Source organism: Ambystoma mexicanum, chromosome 1p (assembly GCF_040938575.1).
Source record: "Ambystoma mexicanum isolate Mex_15411 chromosome 1p, UKY_AmexF1_1, whole genome shotgun sequence".
In the NCBI taxonomy this organism is placed as follows: Eukaryota; Metazoa; Chordata; class Amphibia; order Caudata; family Ambystomatidae; genus Ambystoma; species Ambystoma mexicanum.
In genome coordinates, this window is record NC_090921.1 from 1130086782 (window position 1) to 1130108090 (window position 21309).

Genomic DNA, 21309 nt, shown 5'->3' on the forward strand with positions numbered 1-21309 from the left:
GTTCCCCCATAGTAAATTACTCTACATTCAATTACTGGGACAGAAAATCATGTTGTACAACGTGTGAAAAATGCATGCACCAAGTTTCCATCAACATGCCTTTAGAAAAGGCAACACATCCTCAATACAGTGTAAATGGAATATGTGACCTTTGCCCTTGCATGTGACTCTGGATACCTGCAGCTACCATGGCTAATGACACCTGTGCGCACATATGCCCCAGGAGGTGGCCTACAATAAGGCACATGTCAGGTACAGGCTGTGCATAGAGTGGACCTATGGGTGCTGAAGGGTTGTTTTCAGTGTCTTCAATGGGCCAGAGGGATCTTGATGAACAGGTGTGAAGACATCATGAAGCAAGACACAGAAAAAAGACTCAAAGTTCAAACAAAAATGTTTTATTAACTCAAATGTCAGGATGGTTAAAAGTCTATCTTGCTCTATGCTAAGGTGGGATTTCTCTACCTGAAAGAAATTAAGGAAAGTCTCAGTCAGAAAGTGAAACTTAAAAGTCTGTCTGTGTCCAAAAGCTAACTTGCCCTTACAACTAAAGCTAAACAATGTATAGGGATGTCAGAAGTAAAATAAATAGTGTTTGAAATAAGGTTCAGAGCTTCTTCCAGCCCCTAGCTTACTTTTCAGCTCCCTTTCCCTAAGTTCAAGAATGTTCCACAGACATCAGGGGATTGCCTTTCACATGTTCAGGATAGTTCCACAAATCCTTGTGGTTCCCTTCCCCAAGTTCAAGATAGTCAACTTTTACTTATTCTCAATCTTTCAATGTTCGAAAAACAGCTCCAAATCAACTTTACACTCCTTTATGGTTTTTTAACAGTTCAATCAGATTGCTTTTTCTTACTTCACTTCAGAAACGTCTTTGGTTTTCACAATTGGGGTTCCCTGGTATAGGCGCAGTTGTCAGAACACACAATCCATCCATTACATGTCAGGCAACCAGGAACCTTATGCTCTCTAGCCCACACAGGTTCTTCGATATCTGTACCTGTGTGAAGGTTCACACTCAATTGGCTTCTCCTCGTCAGCCTCTTGGCTTTGTGTGAAGATTCACCTTCACTTGGCTTCCCCTTGTAAGCCCCTTGACTTTGCCACAATGTGTCACATATCCTTTTTCATTCTCTGGCCTTTCCACACTGTATTTGTGCAAAGTTCGCTTCGCGATGGTCTTGTTTGCTTCACCACCTTGCTTTCATGAATTCTCACAATGTTCCAAACTTGCTTTGTTCTGTGTTTCAAATGGCTTGTACTTTGCTTTCAAATAGGCAGTATCTGAATTTCACAAACACTTGTCATCCGATCATACCTTTGCGAAAAGCTTTGATTTAGTTTGGTATTCAATATTGGTGATCTTTTACTCTGCCGCTTGCAGATTATATTGTCCTTAATTTACTCTCAACCCATGGCTTTGGGTTTGCTTCACTGTGCGCCTGCTTTTTCATTCATTCAGCATTCATTTCACTTTACGCTATCCCGCTTCATTCCTTGGTGTCTCCTCCGGGCCGCTGTGCTTTCCATTTTGGCTCTGCCTGAATGTCATCCTCCAACCTCGAGCCCCGCTTCCTCTTTGGTTTCTCTCTGTCTCCCGCCAGCAGCTCTGCTTTCTCTCCACACCCGCTGACATTTGCCTTGCTTCTTTCTTCTGCGTTTGCAGCTCAGGCGGTGATCCTCTGACGATTGAGGCTCCCACACCTGTGGCCTTCTCGCAGCCCCTGGTGTTATGCTACCCCCTTTGAAGGTATGGAACCAGTGGAGGCTCCATTGAATTGCCCATTACTTGCCTTGCCGTTCTTGACTGAACGGTCTAGTGGCTTCCCAAGATGGCCGCTGCATGTATTTACTGCCTCCCGACACAGAGTCCGGTTCGTTGCAACCTTTGTTCCACGTTGGTAAGGTGCTAGTACTTTTCTCCCTTTGGAGTCAAAGCTCTGTGTTTCTAGCCATCTTGTGGCTTTCAGTCTTACACTGTGTACCTTCTCTCTCTCTTTCCCTCCCTGCTGGTTCTCCCTTTATTGTCCCGTCATTACGGGTGCTTCCTTTTCCCCTGCGTCTTTTGTTTCTCCTCTCCCGGGTCTCGCCCTGGCTCCCTTGGCTCTGCCCTATTCTGTTTTGTTCTCTCCTCTTTGTTTCCTGTGGGTGTCTGCCGGATATGATTTTCCCAATACCAGCACTTTGGAATTGCTCCTTCCTTACTTTCAGTTGCGGCTACCCGGGATTTGTTTACATCTCGTTCCTTCTGAAATGGTTGACCCCAGCTCTTTAAGATGAATAGCAATACCCTGGAGATGGATGGGGATGCAGATTTTATTCTTACATCAATAATCAAAATGACTCAGGTAGTTGGCAAAAAAGATAACAGTTTTAATATCAATTATCTAAAACAGGGAGTACAACAAGCATCAACGAACACGGTTGATCCTCTTACTCAACGAGTTTCATAAAAAACGTTAGCTAATATACTAAAAACTCATCATCATTGACATTAGCCTATGTAATTACCAACGTCATCCTATGTGGCAAACTACAAAAACCTATGAAAACAAGTGATAGGCTCTCAGTGAACATCTAATTATACGTTCCATACTAGTCTAGGAGAATGGGAATAAATGATTGGTTTCTTAGCATCAGGTGGGGCAACTAAGCCCTCCCCTCAAAATGGTCACTATGAATGTGACTAAATGTACAATGTCCCATTGGCTACACAAACTATAGGATCCTTAAATACGTGGGCCCCTACAAATTGGTTAGCATTCTAACCTCTGTCAGTACTTTCCACCTATGCTAGCAGCACGCAGGTTGGGCTTCCAGGTGCTGGTGAACTCAACTCAACCCTAGCTTCCCACCAATTAGCATACTCATCTATCATCACCTTAGTGGTCTGCTGTCAATTAGGACTTTGAACTTATCCTTGGGAGTGTTCTTTGCTCTGGAGAATTCTGGGGAGTGAAGGCATGCTTCTGCTTTCATGCGCAGGTGTGGTCATCGTGTTCGTCCAATTTCATCCTTCCACGTGACTGAAGACCATGAAATCGAGCTCTAGTGCATTTAAAATACTATTTTCTAGTAGACCTCTGACATCTTCTTTGTTTTGTTAATGCCTTCAGAACAGAATGTACAAATATGACTGAAAAGAGTGTCCTGAAATAAGCCACAGTCCAATGAACTCCATCTTTATTCAACAGCTTCTGTGTCCTTCTTCCTTGTCACAGACTTAGTATGCACTTGCTGAGGTTCTTCCCCAATGCTTTCTTCCGATCGGTGTAGGGATGAAGGGGTCTCCCCAGCATAGATCATCACATCTCCAAGGAATATCCAAGCGTGTCTGCCCTGCACTTTGACTGCAGACGGTGTCACCTCTTCCACTACGAAAGGGCAGTTGAAATGGGGCTTGTGCCACTTTCTAGTGAAGTTGCGGATGAGGACCGCATCTCTGGGGAATAGTTTGGGACAACAAAGTTCTTTAATTCCACTTCTTGAAGCATCTCTTTCTGTGTTCTGTAATGACCCACACCCTTTTTGCTTGAGCTGATCTGAAATGACAGAGATACTTGAAGTCATGCATGTAAGATAATCACACAGCTCCTTACCTAACAGTTCTGAAATTGGCTGGGCATCACTTCTATCTCTAGATGGAGATGTGAGGGGTGTACTCATTCGCCTCCCTGTCACTATCTCATGGGAAGGGTAAGATGGTGGTCTGAACCTGGTTGGTTCCTCAACTCATAATGCCAGTGGTAGGCAATGCAACCTCTCCAAGGTAAGCTTCCATTTGGCTATTCTTTCTTTAAGCAAGCCATTGAGCCTCTCACAGATCCCATTTCCTTGTGGATGATAAGCTGAAGAAAACGTATGCTTTATGCCAAGCAACAATCGTATTTGCTCAAAGACTTCATTTACAAAATGAGGGCCATTATCTGATCTTAATACTTCACATATTCCCCATCTAGAAAACAATTCTCATATAAAAAAATGTTGCTGAACAGGTGGAGACTGGGTGTGTACATGGACCAGCGCCAATCCACCTTGAAAAGGGACAAACTACTACAATCATGTATCTATATCCATTGGATACTTGCCGCATATCTACATAGTCAATGTGCAAATGCTGAAAAGGCCTATTAGGTCTCTGAATAACTCCTCTAACTGTGCACAGTGTGTGCCCAGCAGTAAACCTTTGACATACAATGCAATTCACTACATAGAACGCAACATGTTCTAACAAATGTGGCTTGCACCAATCCTCTGCAATAGTTGCAGTGAGGTTCTCTCTAGTTGTGTGCGCAGGGTAGTGTAACAGCTTCAGTGCCACCCTTAATAAGGCTACAGGCATCACCGGTTTACCAGTGCGGTCTTGTCACCATGGTGCTTCAGAGGGTTTAAAGAACACCCTCTTCGCATCCACAGGACTTTCTCATCCTGAGGCACTTCTCCTTGAACCTTTACCAAGTTCTAGATAGATTGCTATAGCATTCAGACACAATCATCATCACTAGCATGCTTTCATTCACATCCAATGTGTCAATATTTATCATAACATTATCTGAATATGCAATGCGTTTCGCTTCCTCGTCTGCTGCTTGATTTCCTTGTGAGATAAAGTCTGCCCTCTTAGTGTGAGCTGCGCATTTAATGACTGTGATGGCTGCTGGGAATTGAAGTGCCTTAATAAGCCTATCCAGTAAGGCGGCATGTTGCACTGGAGTGCTATCCACTCGGAGGTAGCCCCTCCTTTTTCAATGTGCTAGCCCTGCGTGCACCGTCAACGTCACATAGGCAGAGTCACTGTACACTGCTACATCCTGTTATGCATGTCTCTGGGGCGACATTATCAGTGCTAATAACTCTGCAGCCTGTGCCGAAGGGTGAGATGGTCACTGTGTACTTATAAGTACTTGAAACTCCCCATCGGCTGTGTGCTTCACCACAGCGGCACCTGTATATCTCTGTCCATCATGTTGATCGATCCTTGCAGAACCATCAATAAAAACAATTTCTCCCACTGCCATAGCATTTTTTTTTAACCTAGGGATTTCATCATAGAACTCTTCATAGTTCAAACAATCATGCACATGCTCATCCTCTGCCAGTGGTTTATCTTTAAACATGGCAGGATTCACTATTCTGCATCAGACTATTTTAATCACCAGATTCGATATGACTATCACGTTGGCAGAAGCTCTTTGAGAAGTCAACGTACCTTTCGGTTTTTCCAAAATGGCAAACAATGCATGTTCAACAAATAGCCTCATAGAGCATCCCGTCGCTATGCTTTCAGACTTCTCAATGACGAACGCAGCGGCTGCCAAGGATTGTACGCATGGAAAATGACCTCTCATTTCTGGGTCTAGAATCCCACTGTAGTATGCAAGGGGCTTGTACCCCATCGTGGTTCTCTGCGTGAGGACTGCTGTCGTGACAGTGCCCTTTGTGTCTGAGAATAAAAATAATTCCTCACCATAATTGGGGATTCCTAAAGCTGGAGCTGTACAAATTGCTTTTTTCAATTCATCGACCCCTTCTTCCATTTCCTCAGTCCACAATTTTCTCTTGCATTGCCTGTGCTTTCTTCAGAGCTTGCAATAAGGGCCCTATGTATGAACTGTAGTGGAAGACCCATGCTCTTACATAGTTACATAGTCCCAGAAATCTTTACATGTGCTTTATTGTATGTGGCTTTACAGTTTTCAAAATAGCATCAGCCCTTTCAGGGGTAACCTTCTTTCCTTCATGCGAAATTAACTGGCCTATATACAAGACTTCTTGTTGACAATACTGTAATTTCTCCTTGTCAAATTTATATCCTTTGTCAGCAAAAATAATCATCAGCTGAACAGAATCGCGTCTGCTCTCTTCCTCTGAGGTGCTACAGACTAATATGTCATCCACATATTGCAATACAACACTTTCTAGATCAATATTGCTTAAGTCCATCCGCAGGACCCTATTGAAAATCGACGGAGACTCACAGTACCCCTGTGGCAAACAAGTACTCTTCAGGAAGTACTGTCTGAACGTAAATGACGTCAGATCTTGCAAGTCTTTATGCAATGGGATTGAGAAAAATGCATTTTTGAAATAAATCACAACGAAATATCGTGCTGTAACGGGTATATTACATAAGATCGCAGCAGGATTAGGAACTAGAGGGAACTCGGCTTATACAATCTGGTTAATCGGGCGTACATCTTGAATTCAACGCCACAATCCCCTTTTCCCCTTTTTCACAGGATAAATCGCAGTATTACACAGTGACTCTGACGTCACTAAGATACCTTGTTCCATCATAGCTGATATCATCTTAAAAATGCCTTTATCTGCCTCTCGAGACATAGGAAACTGTCGTGCACGAGGCAAAATTGCTCCTGGTTTCAATGTAATCATTACTTCTCCAACCCCCTTCAATAGGCCTATCTCACAGGAGCCTGTGGTCCATAGTGAAACTGGCTTTTTCACCATGTCTTCATCTAAATATTCGGGACGCTTTTGTGCTAGCATCATTTTCTGAGGAACGTTGCGTTTAATTGCTCTTACTCAATAAGTAATGCTCATCTCAAACACTACTTCGTCATCAGATGGATGATCTCTAAAACATATCCTCATCAATGACGTCAGTTTAGCTGTAACCTTCCCCGATGGCGATTACTGTGCACCATTGTCTGCCTTCATTGTCCAGTCCATCAAGCAAAGCCATTTCTCCTCTCACTATGGCTGCTTTTAATTTTAAGGGAAAGACTCGTCCCTCTTCCTCAAGCATAGGTATCCTTTGTCTAAATAGGAATGAATCAGGTACTCTCATAGTTCTACCCACTAAGTCTGGTAGCCATATTAACAGAATGCGTACCCCATAGTTAAAAACCTCCAGTACCAACGGAACTCCTTGCATGGCCAATTGTCCTGTAAATGCCATAATAAACTGCATTCCTGGTGTTGAGCATACTATGCCTTCATCAGTGAACGAAATCGTCATGTTCAACTTGGTCATTAAATCTCGACTTAATATATTGACAGGTGTCTGCCTTGAAAATAGCAATGGAACCAAGATGTCACATTCTCGTATAGAGACTGGTAATTCTTCAGTAAAAGAACTCTACTTGTAGCTCCTGTGAAACCTTGAGTATTCATGGCATTTCCAGACATCGAAAATGTTCCCCCTCGTGTACATGAGCGTGTTGCACCTGTGTCTGCTAATAAACGAAAAAGATGTGCCTCCTATAATGACATCAACCCTCGGTTCCTCTTGAGGATTCAGCGTCACTGATAGTATTGAACACATCAAGCCTCCCAGTGAACTGTCCTATTGTGGAAACAGTCCCATCCCTGTACCTGTAAAAGGATTCCCTTCATCGACAGCGACACTCTCTATTCTAGGAGTCATTAACTGTCCTGTGCTCGTGCTTTGCTGTATTTGCATGGGTGAATGATGTGACTGCTCTGGTGTTGCAAATTCATTGCTGCCTGCTGTGTTTGCAAATCTTGATGCATTCTCAGAGCTTGTGCCTGCTGCACCATTTGATTCTGAGCAAATCCATCTCCATTCTGCTGTGAATTTGCAGGCGGGTTTGAAGTCCCCCTCTTGAAAATTGACTATTCTGCACAAACTCTTGACTTCTACATGTGCAAGCAAAGTGCCCTGCCATACCACACATACATATAGGAAGAGGTCTCCTAACCTGCCCATCCTGCATGCCTTGATTATCATTCTGCATTTTTCGAGACCCACCTTAATTGTTCTGAAATTTCCCTTGATTATTCGGAAAGCCTCTTCCTTGAAAGCCTCCCCTTCACCACGGTACAAACCCATTATTACCTTGGTGAAACTACCTTTGGTTATTCATCTGTGGCATGTTTGCTGTGAGTTCGATCCATCTCCACTAGTCAGCATTGCCCCTTCAATGGCGTACTTGGATATTTTCTTCTATACCAACTTTGCCTCTTCGCCTTTCCTCGCATCATCTTTCTTGCGATTCTTTTCTTGCATGAGTCTGCAGTAGTGCACTATGGTCAGCTGAATCTCTGATCATAGTTTCACCTCCATACCCACTAACTTCTTGAGCTGCTTCTGTACTGGGTCTGGCAGCCCTTGGCATAATATTTGATAGAACACAGGTATACATTATCCCCAAGCCTTGCATGTCTCCAAAGCCCACTGCTCTTGGAAACTCTGAATGTAAACTAGCGGATCATCCCCTTCCTGCATCTTTTTTTGTCATGATAGCTCCCATATCTGATGTATCCGGATACAGCACTCTAAGCGCTTTCCAAACTGCCGCTCTACAGTTATTGAACAGTGCTCCATCATGAGCAGTGTTTACTGTGGTAACACCAGAATATCCTGTTCTCGACCAAACATCATCAGCTCGTTCCCCAAGAATAGCAATTAGGAGACCCTTAATGTCCCCTATAGCCCAACATATTTCCTCCTGTCATCTTCTCCAACTCATGTATCCATTTCCCAGCGCCAGAAGTTAAACTCAGGAGTTTGCACCTTAAATTATCTTTGTCCATCTGTGGCCAAGGTATGTACTGTGGTCTGGCCCGTCCTTTCTCTAATAAGGGAAACTCACTCTCATTTTTCATCACCTGCCTATCTACAGCAGGGACAATGGTTCTGCACTGACTTCTTCCTGGCAGCGACCTTAACCTGCTCAGATAAGGTGGCGAATCCCCCCCTCTCACCGTGGAGTCACCCTTTAGGTCGGTCTAGCCGTGTCAATGACTCTGACGCCCGAGATATAGGTAGGTCTAGATCCGACCATCTTACTTCCTTATCCATTGAAAAACATCCCCCAGGCCCACATGCGTCACCTCCCTCCTCCCCACGGAAGGTATTTCTGTCTTCGTCTGACATCTCCTGTGTCTGACTCGTGTAACTTCTCTCTTCTTCATCTCTGTTTAGAGTCAGTCTATCTAAAGACAATTCCTTTGGCTTGACATTACACAAGGCTCCCTGTTTCATACAGCTGCGTACTCTTGAGTCGATCATTATTGCCCTTCCCCTTTAATTCTTTCTTGGTTCTCATGTCATGATAGACATTGTGTCCCCAATGCGTCTAGAGTCAAACTCATCCTCTAGATTTGCTCTAGACGGACCTGGTAATGATTCATATTCTGGGAAGAACTCTTCTAAATCCTCTCATGTCACTTCTGGATGAGGATTCATTACTTCCTTCTCCATGCGATCAGGATCACGTGCTCTCTGCCTTCTCTTCCGTTCTATTTCATCATAAAATCTCTTTACTTCCTCTCTCACCCTGTTTTCCTCTTTTCTCTGCAAATCTTCTTTCATTTGCCCTTCATATCTCTTCATCCTTTCGCCTTTGTATTCTTTTATCCCTTAATTTCTGTTCTTCCTCTTCCATTCTTTTCCTTTCTAATCTTTCTTGTTCTTCAATTGCCTTTTGTCATACTTTTTGTTCCTCTGCTCTTTCCTGTTTCTTCAGTTGCTCATCTTGATACAACTATTCCCGTCTTTGTCTATCTCTCTTTTTCACCCCTTCTTCTTTCAATCGTTCCTCTCTTTCTTTATCCTTTTTATGCTGTTCGTCTTGATCTTCCCTTTGACTCACGTCCTCGATGCCTTTACCATCGAGTTTGAGCAAAAACTGAACACCCATCCATTCATTCTTGAGAAGTGCTAACTCGTCAGTTTTATCTCTTTCTACTTTCCATCTCTTTGTTTCTCGTCCTATATCTACAGATGTACTTGGTTGATCACTTCTCTCCTTATTGTGTTTTTCCTTGTCCCTCGGGACATTAGAGATTACATCTCTCTCAGTATTTTTTTCTGGGCCCTCATCCCTACTTTGCGCAGGCGATTCATATGCCAGGTTGCTGTACCCTGCTGCTACCTTAAGCTCCCTCAATGGGTACAAACCATCATCATTCTTGCTATCGCCATCTATTTCATGCACGGCAGGGGGAGCAGAAGTCTCCTCAACCCCCTCTCTGCATACATTGAGGATCCAATCTACAGGAGGCGGTTCTTCTCTCATTTTCCAGAGCTCTAAACTCGCTAGTCGTTTGTTGAACTTTTTTCCTGCATATGGTGCATGCAAATATGTAGTCATATCCTGCAGGACTGCCTTCGATAGTGATCCCCCTTGTGGCCACGACATGTAAATTTTGTCTGCAGTTCCCTTAACCCATTCCGCACTATACTGTCTAAGCTTAGGTGCGTGTTTCGGCAACAGGTTGCAGAGGTGCACAAGTGGAGTAATATCCTCCATTTTGACTCATCACTCTTGACTGTCAAAACTCACTTTTACTTGGTACAGGTTTCAAAAGTATGTTTTAGAAAAATAAAATAATAAGAGCATGCACCAATCGTCACAGGCTCCAAACCCTCTAAATCACGTTTTTTTTCTTTAATCTACTAAAAAAACACCATCAACTCAAGTTTAAACAATTAGTTTTTCAACCTTGCATTTCTCCTCTTTACATTTATCAATTTCGTCTATTATTTCGTCATCATTACACAATCATATAAAGCAAACAGACAAACGGACATACTCGACCGGCCACATATATCTCACAGTCTTTTCTCTAAGACCTGTGTTGCCTTTAAGAAATACTCCTACAGAGTGTGAATTGTCCTCCTTAAATTCGTCTTTAAACGAATTTGTCTTCTACGTCACCCGTCTATATAGGGCCCTAGGCACAATTTCTTCTGTTATGTTTTTTAAAACACAGGCACTGGGCATACTCTTTATTGTGGTCTCTCCTCACGATACCTCTTAATTGCTTGGCCTCTCCTCAAGTCAATTTTACTAAATATTTAACACTCATTATTCTCAGTTACTTTTACCCCAGCCTTCCCTCCATTACTCGTTTTCCCCTTATCACTTTTCTTCATTCATTGCCCATACACGGTTTTGCCACCTCACGTTTTACTCACCATTTGGATGTTCGACTTCCAACTCTCGGGATTATCTGCCTCTTTTACTGCCTCTTCAACTTTCCGTTTGTTCAGCTTCCTGTAGACACAGACAGGGGACTCTGTGGAAACTGGAGGACCCGTCACACCCTGCTTGCAAGACTGAAATTTAAAAACTGGTACCACTACCTACAGGGAGCTTCATGTCCTTTCAGCCGAATGGCAGAGGTCGTGTGATATTGCCTGGACCCCAAAGCTTACTTATCTCGATGGGTCTGAACCATCCTCTCCGCTACCACGTGATCTAGTTGACCCCAGCTCTTTAAGATGAGTAGCAATACACTGGCGATGGATGGGGATGCAGATTTTATTCATACATCAATAAATCGAAATGACTCAGGTATTTGGCAAAGAATATAACTGTTTTAATATAAACTGTCTAAAACAGGGAGCACAACGAACATCAACGAACGCCCGATCCTCTTACTCAACGAGTTTGATAAAAAACTTTAGTTTATATACTAAAAACTCGTCATCATTGATGTTAACCTACATAATTACCAATGTCATCCTACGTGGTAAACTACAAAAACCTACGAAGATAAGTGATACGCTCTCAGTGAACATATAAGTATGCGTACCATACTAGTCTAGAGAATGGGAATAAATGATTGATTTCTTAACATCAGGTGGGCCAACTAAGCCCTCCCCTCAAAATGGCCACTATGAACGCCACTAAATGTACGACGTCCCATTGGCTACACAAAGTATAGGACCCTTAGTTACGTGGCCCCCTGCAATTGGTTAGCATTCTAACCTCTGTCAGTACTTTTCCACCTATGCTAGCAGCACGCAGGCTGGGCTTCCAGGTGCTGGTGGACTCATTTTAACCATAGCTTCCCACCAATTAGCATACTCATCTATCATCACCTCAGTGGTCTGCTGTCAGTTAGGACTTGGAACTTGTCCTTGGGAGTGTTCTTTGCTCTCGAGAATTCAGAGGAGTGAAGGCACGTTTCTGCCTTCATGCATAGGTGTGGTCATTTTGTTCGTCCAATTTCATCCTTCCACGTTACTGAAGACCATGAAATCGAGCTCTAGTGCATTTAAAATACCATTTTCTAATAGACCTCCGACGTCTTCTTTGTTTTGCCCATGCCTTCTGAACAGGAGTTGTGTTCTTTCACACAATTTGTATCCAATGTCAGCTTACTTCATTCTGATAAGATCTTGGCTTCCGGGGCTCACCCAGCCTCGCCTTTCTGAGATTCACTTTGTAATTCAACTGTTTTTTAACTGCGGCATACTGGAAATGAGGCCTTCTTTCTTTAGTCCAGCACTGCTATAATACGTTGTGGAAACATCCATCCTTTATTCGTATATATATATATATATATATATATATATATATATATATATATATATATATATATATATATATATATTGGCGCTTGCTGCAATCTATTCACTATAAAGCTAGCCTCAAGAATACCTTATCTACTTGCGTTTTTTTGCATCTGTACACGTGTAAAACAACTTGATATTTTCATCAGTTCTGTAGCATAAGCTTCTTCAGCTTGATCCCAAGATGTCACTTATCTTTGACACTTTCTTGATACCTTATAGAATATCCTCATTCTCTAGTCTCTGCATCTATGTATGTCAATTCGACTCTGTGTGACGTCACCATTCGTCTTTGCCATTTATTTGTTCTGCTTCTTCCGGAATCTCTCATACATCTCTCAACTCTGGATACAGCAATCCTTCAAAGCACTGGATTTACACAGTGTTTTTTCCACCAGGAGGCTTTTCCCCTGTTTGGGGTTTGCTCCCGAGGAGCCCTCATTGTCAGGTGTATTACAACCCAACAACGTGGCCTCCAGCGGAGCTCGTCCTTATTTGCACGAAAAGAAGAAGTATCGGAAGTCAGGAGAAAAGAAGAAGAACAGGAGAAGAAAGAAGACAGAACCACAAGACAGCTCTACTGAAGATCAAGGTGAGGAGGAGGATGGGAGTGAAGAGTCTTCTGAGTCTGATACCTGGCCCCCACAGTTTCATGGGGTCATCTGCCAGCTACCTGGCTCTCCTGCAGGACCCACCTCGGCTGCCGCCTCGCATACAGGATTCCCTGCTTGTCTGAATAATGCTGTCCCCTCACTTTTTATACACCTGCAACCACTTGACAGGTTGCAGTTGTGAGATTCCAATTGTAATGGCCTGGTTGCAATTAGTGGAGCACTTGGGACATGCCTGACCTTTACAGCACTTTTCAGGCCTCTTCCTTGTCTCAGTAGTAGAGTGGTGAAATGACTTGCTAGTGTTCACTACTCCTAGTCGCTTCCTCCTCGTGCCAGTACGATAGTGGGATCTATACCACCAAAAGCACGTGCAGCATTCTGAAATGGTAAACTGTTGTGTTTAGGGTAAAAGGAGTAGCGATTGTAGGTGTAGGTGGATGCCCCGGGTTGATTTTCTTCTGTGGTTGTAGCGGGCCCCCAAGAAACAAGAAGCAAACATCACTGTAGTGATACTTACTCTCCCTGTAGCCTCCCTTATTTCCACCGTTTTCCTATAGGGGTGGGCTGAACTCACCATTCTGAGTGGTTGTGCTGGTGCTTGTTGAAGATTGCGATTGTTGCCAGTTACTTCACTGGTTGCACACCCATCCCTGCTATGGCTTGCAATGGCACCTTGTGGAGCTGAGCTCCAAATGTCCTTCCTATGTCTCTGGTGTCTTTCTTTTGCTGCTTTTGTTTTTGCTGCGTAATTGTCTCTTTCTTCTCTTATGCTTTGCAGCTTTGCTAAAGGGTTTTATGTTGCTGCTTTCTCTTTTGCTGTTTATGTTTTACAGCTTTAATGTCTGTTTGTTTCTTCCTCTTCCTATCTTTCTGCAGTATTTTATGGTGCTGCTTTCTGTATATTGTTGTTGAAGCGTTTCTCTCATGGCTTTCTGTGGGCCTTACTGTTTTCATCTTGCTTTTCTCATGCGTTGCTTTTGCTGATCAGCTTTCTTTCTTCTTTGCACGGGTACGTGGCTAGCGGCTACCAATAAAGGAGATGGCGGTGCTATTAAAGGTGAGTGTGCGCAAGGAGCGACTTACTCCAAATGTCCCCATGTTCCGAGCGAGTGAAGCGCTGCTTGATTAGTAATGCTGGTTTGTCTTTCTTTCAGGTTCGGAACGTGCAGGCAGGATCAGAAGGCGTGAAGTGGAAGAGCTGGTAGGTATCGGGAGTGGGAGCATGGTAAGCGTCCTAGTATTGGATTGCGAAGCAAGGGCGGGTTCCCAGGGCATGGCTCAAATAACCCTGGGTCCACTGCCATTATGATCTACTGCAGCATGCAGAGGCCATAGCTTGTGGAGCACCCGGCGGCTATATGGGGATACAGACTGAGCCATATTGCTTGAAAAGGTTCTATAGGACTTGGTGATGAGTGCTGCAAGTTCCATCTTCGCACCAGTGAGGTCAAGCCTTCCACTGCCTGTGGAATAACTTGGGTTAAATATGTAACTGGGGTGAATGGGATCCCAACTGGGGTAACTGGGGTCTCAGTACTAATGGCCATGACAGCACTCCCCCGTAAATCCCCCTCGAGGTGTTATGTCGGGTCATAGTTTCTCTGGGTTGTCAAAATGGAAATGGGCCACTAGATGCAGTGTATGCATGTTAGAAGCCAGTTCACAGGTCCTGTCTAGCACACCATACCTACCCTTTCCAGTCTATTGAGTAGTGTATAGTAATTCTCTTGCGTTTGAAATCGAAGATGTTTTATACTTCATATTGGGTCATTGTTTTAAGACTGTACTGGTAGTGCATGCGACATGGAGCCTCAGGTTCCTGGTTGGACCGGGTTTAGTAGTGAGTCATGGAACACAAGATGTATATGCAAGGAAGGTGGTAAAGCCAATTTTACTGCTGCTTATTAGGGTTAAGATAAGGTATGGACCTATATATCTTGGACGGAACTTCTTTGGACCCTTCATTTGGATGTGTTTGGTTGCTAGCCACACCTGATCTCCAACGTGGTATGGCAGGGCGCTCTCCCTCTTTATATCCACAAATGTATTGTATGACTCCTTAGCTCGTGGTAAGTGTGCAGAAGCTTGTTTTAATGTACAATGAATTGTATCATGTAGTGTTGTGACTGCAGGCATTTCCAGTTCCTTTGCTGGATCATACACTGAGGCTTGAGGCAGTCTGTTGTGAAGCAAAATGAAGGGTGTAAAGCCTGTAGAGCTGTGCAAAGTGTTATAATATGCATAATCTGCCACCTAGAGGAGGTATGCCCAATCCAGATCCGTGTGAGTGCTCATGCAGCAGAGATATTGCTTTAACGTCTGGTTGGTCCTTTCTGTTTTCCCGTCAGTTTGTGGATGGTCACTGGTTGATAATAAGACTTCAATCTGAGCTACAGCACAATTTATTTTCTAGTAGAGTGATATGAACTGACTCCCCCTATCAGAAATCTCGATGGTGGGAAACCCATGGAATTTAACTACTTGTTTTACAAATGTCTGAGCTAATGTAGTTCATACATATAACAAAAACGTACATAAGTAACAACCGTCCAGAACACATGGGGCCTACCACCTATTGTAGGCCACCATAAACGTGGGAACTGCTCAGTCTGCGCCCTGACAAAAAACATGGAGAGCATCAACCTGTACGGATTGGTATGGGAATACAATGAATTTACCAACCGCAAGGCTACCTGGGCAGTGTACGGCATTAAATGAACCTGCAACCTGCTATACATTGGCAAAACAAAAAGACAGGCTCACCAAAGACTATGTATGTGAACACAGATCACGTTTAAAAAAAACAAGTTCCGGAGAAACCCATGGTCAAGCATTTTCAGGCAAAATACACAAGTACAATGAATTCAGCTAGTTCATAATCCAGACAGTACCATCCTTGCAGAGAGGAGAGGACCGAGGTGCCTTTTTTCAAAAGGAGTACTCTCTTGTCATAAGTATCACAGCCTAGTGGCCTTTAGACACTGCACTCAAATTCTGAAAAATTCACCTAGAGATGAGAGGAACAAATACTATGTTACATCGGCATAGGTGTACACTACATGTATCTCTCATGCACAAATATCTTTTGTTTGAAGGTTATGGAATTTCAGAAGTCTAATCATCTTTTAGAATGGACTGGGTCATATGTATATCCATCACTGTACACAAACCAAGGCCTATTAGGCGTAATCAGATCATTACCAATTGACTCATTGATGCAATAGTGCAAGGCAGAGCATCACACCTGAAGTCCCAAACAAGTCGCTCAACTCTTGGCCGTTTATTCCTTAAAAACACATGGGGGTGGGGGCAGTGCCGGAATTTCAAAGTGGGCGGACACCACCCGCCCGTGTGGTCCTTCGACTTTTGCAGTTATGTGTTCTGTGTGCTGTGAATTTCTTTCTTCACAATAAAGAAGCAGCAAAGTCTGTCTTTCCTTACGGTGGTCTGCCATTGGAGGCGGTGTCAGCCCAATTAATAAAACCTACCTGAAAGTGCGGAGCGTAGCAGTGTGCAGCTGTGTCTTCCATGTTCCTGTTTTCCCGTTGACCGGCTGGTTTGCGAACTGTTATGTAGCTAGCCTGCATCCCGCGGACCAAGGCGCTAAGGTGGCCAGTGTTGATTGATCTTTAGGCGCCCCAGAAGAGTGCATATAACTGTTTTGAGAACAGACTATGGGGGCGGGGGGTGGGTTGGCCAGAGCTATGGGCAGGTTCAAAGCAAAACCAGTTAAGTTGGTGCTTAAAGCTACCTTGTTGCCAGGTATGGCATGGATCTGTGAGGATATGGTAAGATTGAGCCCATCCAGGTGGTAGAGAACACTTTTGTCAAAGCAGTACTGGGGTGCACCAGGAATTGGGTTGCAGGTTTCTTAGTGATCTTATTGCAGCACAGCATATAAGTAATTTGCTCAGAGTCTGGGGGAATAGCAAAGCTGTTCTGACTCATAAGCTACTTAGATATCTGGTGCCCAGGGACCCACACTTTAAGATCCCCTGGCTTAGGCGTGTAAAGGTTACACTGGTGGAAGTGGATGCGGTTCGACAGATGTTATGCCTTCCAGTGTTTGAAAGTCTGTGAAAGCCAGGGTACTCCAGCATATCATGGACAAAAGGGAGTCATTTGAGATCAGTATCAGGTAATAATGTCGCCATGAAAAAAGTCTTCAGGTTGGCGACTTTAAAAAAAAATGCATTAATGATGCACCCTCCAGGATATCAAACAGTTTCCCCAAATATTCTAGGACTGGAGGTAATAATATATAATTGTACCCCTCCTAGAATATTTGGGGAAAGAATTTTGATAGCCAGGAAAAAGGCACCAGAACCTGATGACCTTTTCACAGCTGCAATATTACATGGAACCTTGAGATCATGAGGTCTGTTAATAGGAAGCATATGATTATTACAGACCCAAGTATCTAGAAGTATCTGCGATGGGCTCAGACTCCCTCTCAGCGCATTGTTATTACCAGAGCGCATTTTAACTGTATTCACCTGAGAGCAGTGGTGGTGGCCTCATCTAATGGGAATGAGAACCAATTGTGTATGTTTTGTGATGCACCCAAAGAAGACTTGCACACTTTTAATTGTTTTGTCCAGCTTTTTCGCTCATCAGAGAGCACATGCTGAAACCAGTCTTGCAGGGCCAGAAATTTCATTATTTTGAGCCTGCTCTGTGTTACCTGTGTACCTGTGTTACTTGTGTCCCTGAGTTGCCTGCTATGGGTGGGCTGGACTCTATTGTCATTTTTAAAGAATGCATTATCTGTGAGAAACATGTTACTTAAATCTGCTTGAAATGCTCTCTTTTTTGTATTGTTGTAATGTTTTGATAGTTTTAATGTGTTGGAATTTGTTTTCATATGTGCTGATTTATAATTATGCGGTTTACTGCTGCTGTTTTTATGTTTAGTATTCCCAAAATGAACTTTTCTACTACTACTATATCATAGCCTGGTAGGGTATCTTTATTCTGGTTTAGATAAACCCCTAGATCCTATAGTTGTTTATTCCACCATTATCCTGCGTGAGAAAGCAAACAAAGTCAGCTCCACTACTGAGTCACGTGATTGTTCTCCCAAACCACTTCAGGGTGATTCTTATCATAGACACTGCAATGGCACCTGCAAAGATTGAGTGTTGTGGAGCCTCACGCTACTCAGGGGTGGGTGGACTCGGTCCCAAAAGAGGCCCTGGAAATAATTTTCAAAGTTGCCCCATATTACACATTTTCAGTAAACCCAACCCTTTTCCTAAGGGAACATTTGGAAATAGTACACAAAAGATGCCCAGGGTGCAGAGGCCTACCATGAAAACTTCAAAGTTCCTATAGGCCAGTCCACCGCATACACTACCTTATCAGTTTGCATGCGAACACTCTGTTTTTCCCTATTGTTTATTAAGCTTTTCTTCTGGACTATGATTCCCGTTGCATAGCTGCTGTTATTTATGCTCCCCTACACCAGTTGTCAGAGAAGGTGTGTAGTATGTAAAGCTGGGTGGGGAGCCCAGCGCCTCTCGGAAGCATCCAGCAGCTCCCTCCGTTTGTGGCCTGTCACGAGGTGGAAAGCAATCAGAAATGAGTTCAAGAACCAAATGACTGTTGTTTGTGGTTTTAGTGAATATATATGTACACCATGGCTATTACAATGTTTCAAAGTTACAAAAAGAAGGATACAGGTTAGTTTGAGAGGAATCCTTCCTTGAATTTCAAGATGAACAACACAACAGAAAATCTCCTAAGTGTTATCTACAGAGAAGATACACAAATGATTTTATGAGAATTCCTCCACTAAATACAAACATTAAAGACATATCCCTGAACCACCTCTTTCAGGGGGCACAGGAGGTTTGATCAGGTCTGTCTTTCTTAGTGTTCTTAATAGTATGGGGCTTGTCTAAAATTAGTAGTAACAGGCTATGTGGGGTTCAAGGTCGGTCATGGTAGAAGGAAGAGTGTGGCCCTATCCTCCCTCTCAAACCCCTTCTCTCTTCATGTGAGGTGTTGGGCTGGACATCCCTCCTTCCTCTGTAATCCTTTTATCACTCCTCACCTTCAGTGTAACTGCAGAGGCCTTATGTGCCTGCCTTGGATGAGCATGGTTTGTCAGAATCTTCCCAGAGTCGCTGGCTGGTCTCACGTCTCACATATCTTCTTATCCTAGTAGTATCTCCTTCTCTCCCGCTTGGGATTTATTTTCCAACTCCCTCAGTAGCTTCTTCTACCCCTCTGTGGACTCTACTTACAATCTTCAAACGTTCATTCTATTACCTTCTTCGTCCCTTTGGACACAACCATATCTACTCTCCAAATATCTCTCTCTGCATCCTTCTTCACCCCTTTGGGCACACGTGTCTCCACTCTCTAGATCTCTTTCTATATTTACTTCTTCACCTTTTATAGCATAGATTTCTCCACTCTGCAAATCTCTGATTAACTACTGTACCTCCTCCTCAAATTCTTGGGGGGACTCTTGCTCTTGCACTCACCTCAAAATCTGAGGATAACGCTTGCACATGCTTGTCCAAATCTCAGGTTGACTCCTGTAACTTCTCCTGAAATTGTGGGATGAATTATGAATCCCTGCCAAATTGCAGGGTAACCGTTAGCCCCTCCTCCAAATCTCAAAGTGGCCTCTGCACCCATCAGCCAAATCTCTGAATGACCCATGCACCGATTCTCCAAATATCAGGGTGACTCCTTTACGCCTCATCCAAATCTCTAGGTGACACTTGCAATTCTTTTTCCAAATCACTGAGTGATCCGAGCAGCCCTCCTCCAAATCTACGGGTGACCTCTGTACCTCCCCATCGAAATTGTGGGGTAAAACTTGCACCCCCTCCAAATCTCAGGTGACCCCTTCCCCCTCCTTCAAATCTCAGAGTGACTCATTCACCCACACGTCCAAATCTCTGGATGACTTCTGCACCCCTTCCACCAAATCTCTTCTCTGCACTCCTCCAGTCTCACCTTGGACCACCTCCCCCTCTCTCCTCTCTGCCTCAAACTTCTTTTGCCATCTCCTTCTCCAATGTTCTCTCTGTTCTCTCTCTGTTCAGCAATTCCCCGGCTGCCTGAGCTGGCTGACTTACATAGTGTGGTCTTTCCTCCCCCTGGGTGAACTCTCAGTGAAGTTCTGCATCTGCACCAGCGTGATCCTGGGATGATCTGTGCCTGATTGGTTAATGTGACCGGAGAAAGATTCCAAATCTTTCTGGAAGGCTATGACCCAGGGGCTGGGCCAATATAAATCCTGCATTGATGCCAATATCTCTGAGGAAAAGTGGGTGACTCAGTACTCCAGGATTTTTGGGGAGTTGAGGGGTGAAAATCTAGTTCATATGAAGTACTCATCTACACTGATAGTGTCAGTGGAAGTTATATCAGCGGATGCGAGGGAGTTATACACCCCGCCGATATCATTTTTTGAAAATAAGATCTTTAAAGTCATTAACCACATGGCAAGAGGCAAGGCCCCAGGTCCAAATATGATACCTGTGGAAATCATCAAACACGCTAGCAATTGGTGGATTTGGCTGTAACGGCATCGTTCTCATTCTTTGTAAGAAATGGGACATTTCCGCATCCTGGTCTAATTCCATTATCATTCCTTTATATGAGAAAGGGCCTGCCCACAAGGTCTCCTCTTACCCACCAATCAGCCTGAGCGACAATGATTGTAAAATCTTTTGTCATATCATCCTTTCAGAACTAAACATGTGGATTGAGGAGAACAGGATTCCAAATTGGATACAGGGAGGTTCCAGAAGCGGGTTATGCACTGTAGACCAGATTTTTGTCCTTTGGCATTTAGACAACAGATATGTTGTTTCCAAGAAGTCGCCCATCTATGCAGCCTTTCTGGATTTCGCACAGGCCTTTGACGCAGTCGTCAGAGAGAGGCTGTGGGTCAAACTTATGTAGTTGTGAATAAAGAGCAGGCACCTGCATATCATCAGGGCTTTATATTTCAGGTCCACTGTTCAGATCAGGTACGGACCATGTGGTCAATTTACAGATTACATACCACGTAAAGAGGAGTCAAACTTGGTTGCTTATTAGCACAAGTTCTCTTCTGTTCATGCAGCAATGACCCAGTGGTTAAAATGGGTGGGAGCAGTGCTCCTCTAATTATTTTTATTACGTTTTACTGTTCCTATACTTCTTTAAAAAAATAAACAATTCTAGACTGGTTTCTTTTTCAATAAAAGTGTGGGAAGCAGTTGACACATGCACTTCAGTGCACTGCACTGAACATTCCCAAAAACTGCAAGAGCATTTGATAAGGGGTTTGTAGTGTGCGTGGGAGGGAGCGTGGTAATGGGGTTTGTGGGGAACTGGGACAGGCCAACAGGGAACATAGTCCCACTACATCTTTTCATACCCTCCGACCACTGCAAT

The 21309-nt window shown here is 43.7% G+C and overlaps 1 protein-coding gene across 1 annotated transcript in view; it reads right to left on the reverse strand.

The window, feature by feature from the left end:
- Positions 1–21309, reverse strand: part of LOC138449643 (cholesteryl ester transfer protein-like) — a 204189-nt gene that overhangs the window by 126170 nt on the left and 56710 nt on the right. The gene's annotated exons all lie outside the window — the stretch shown is intronic.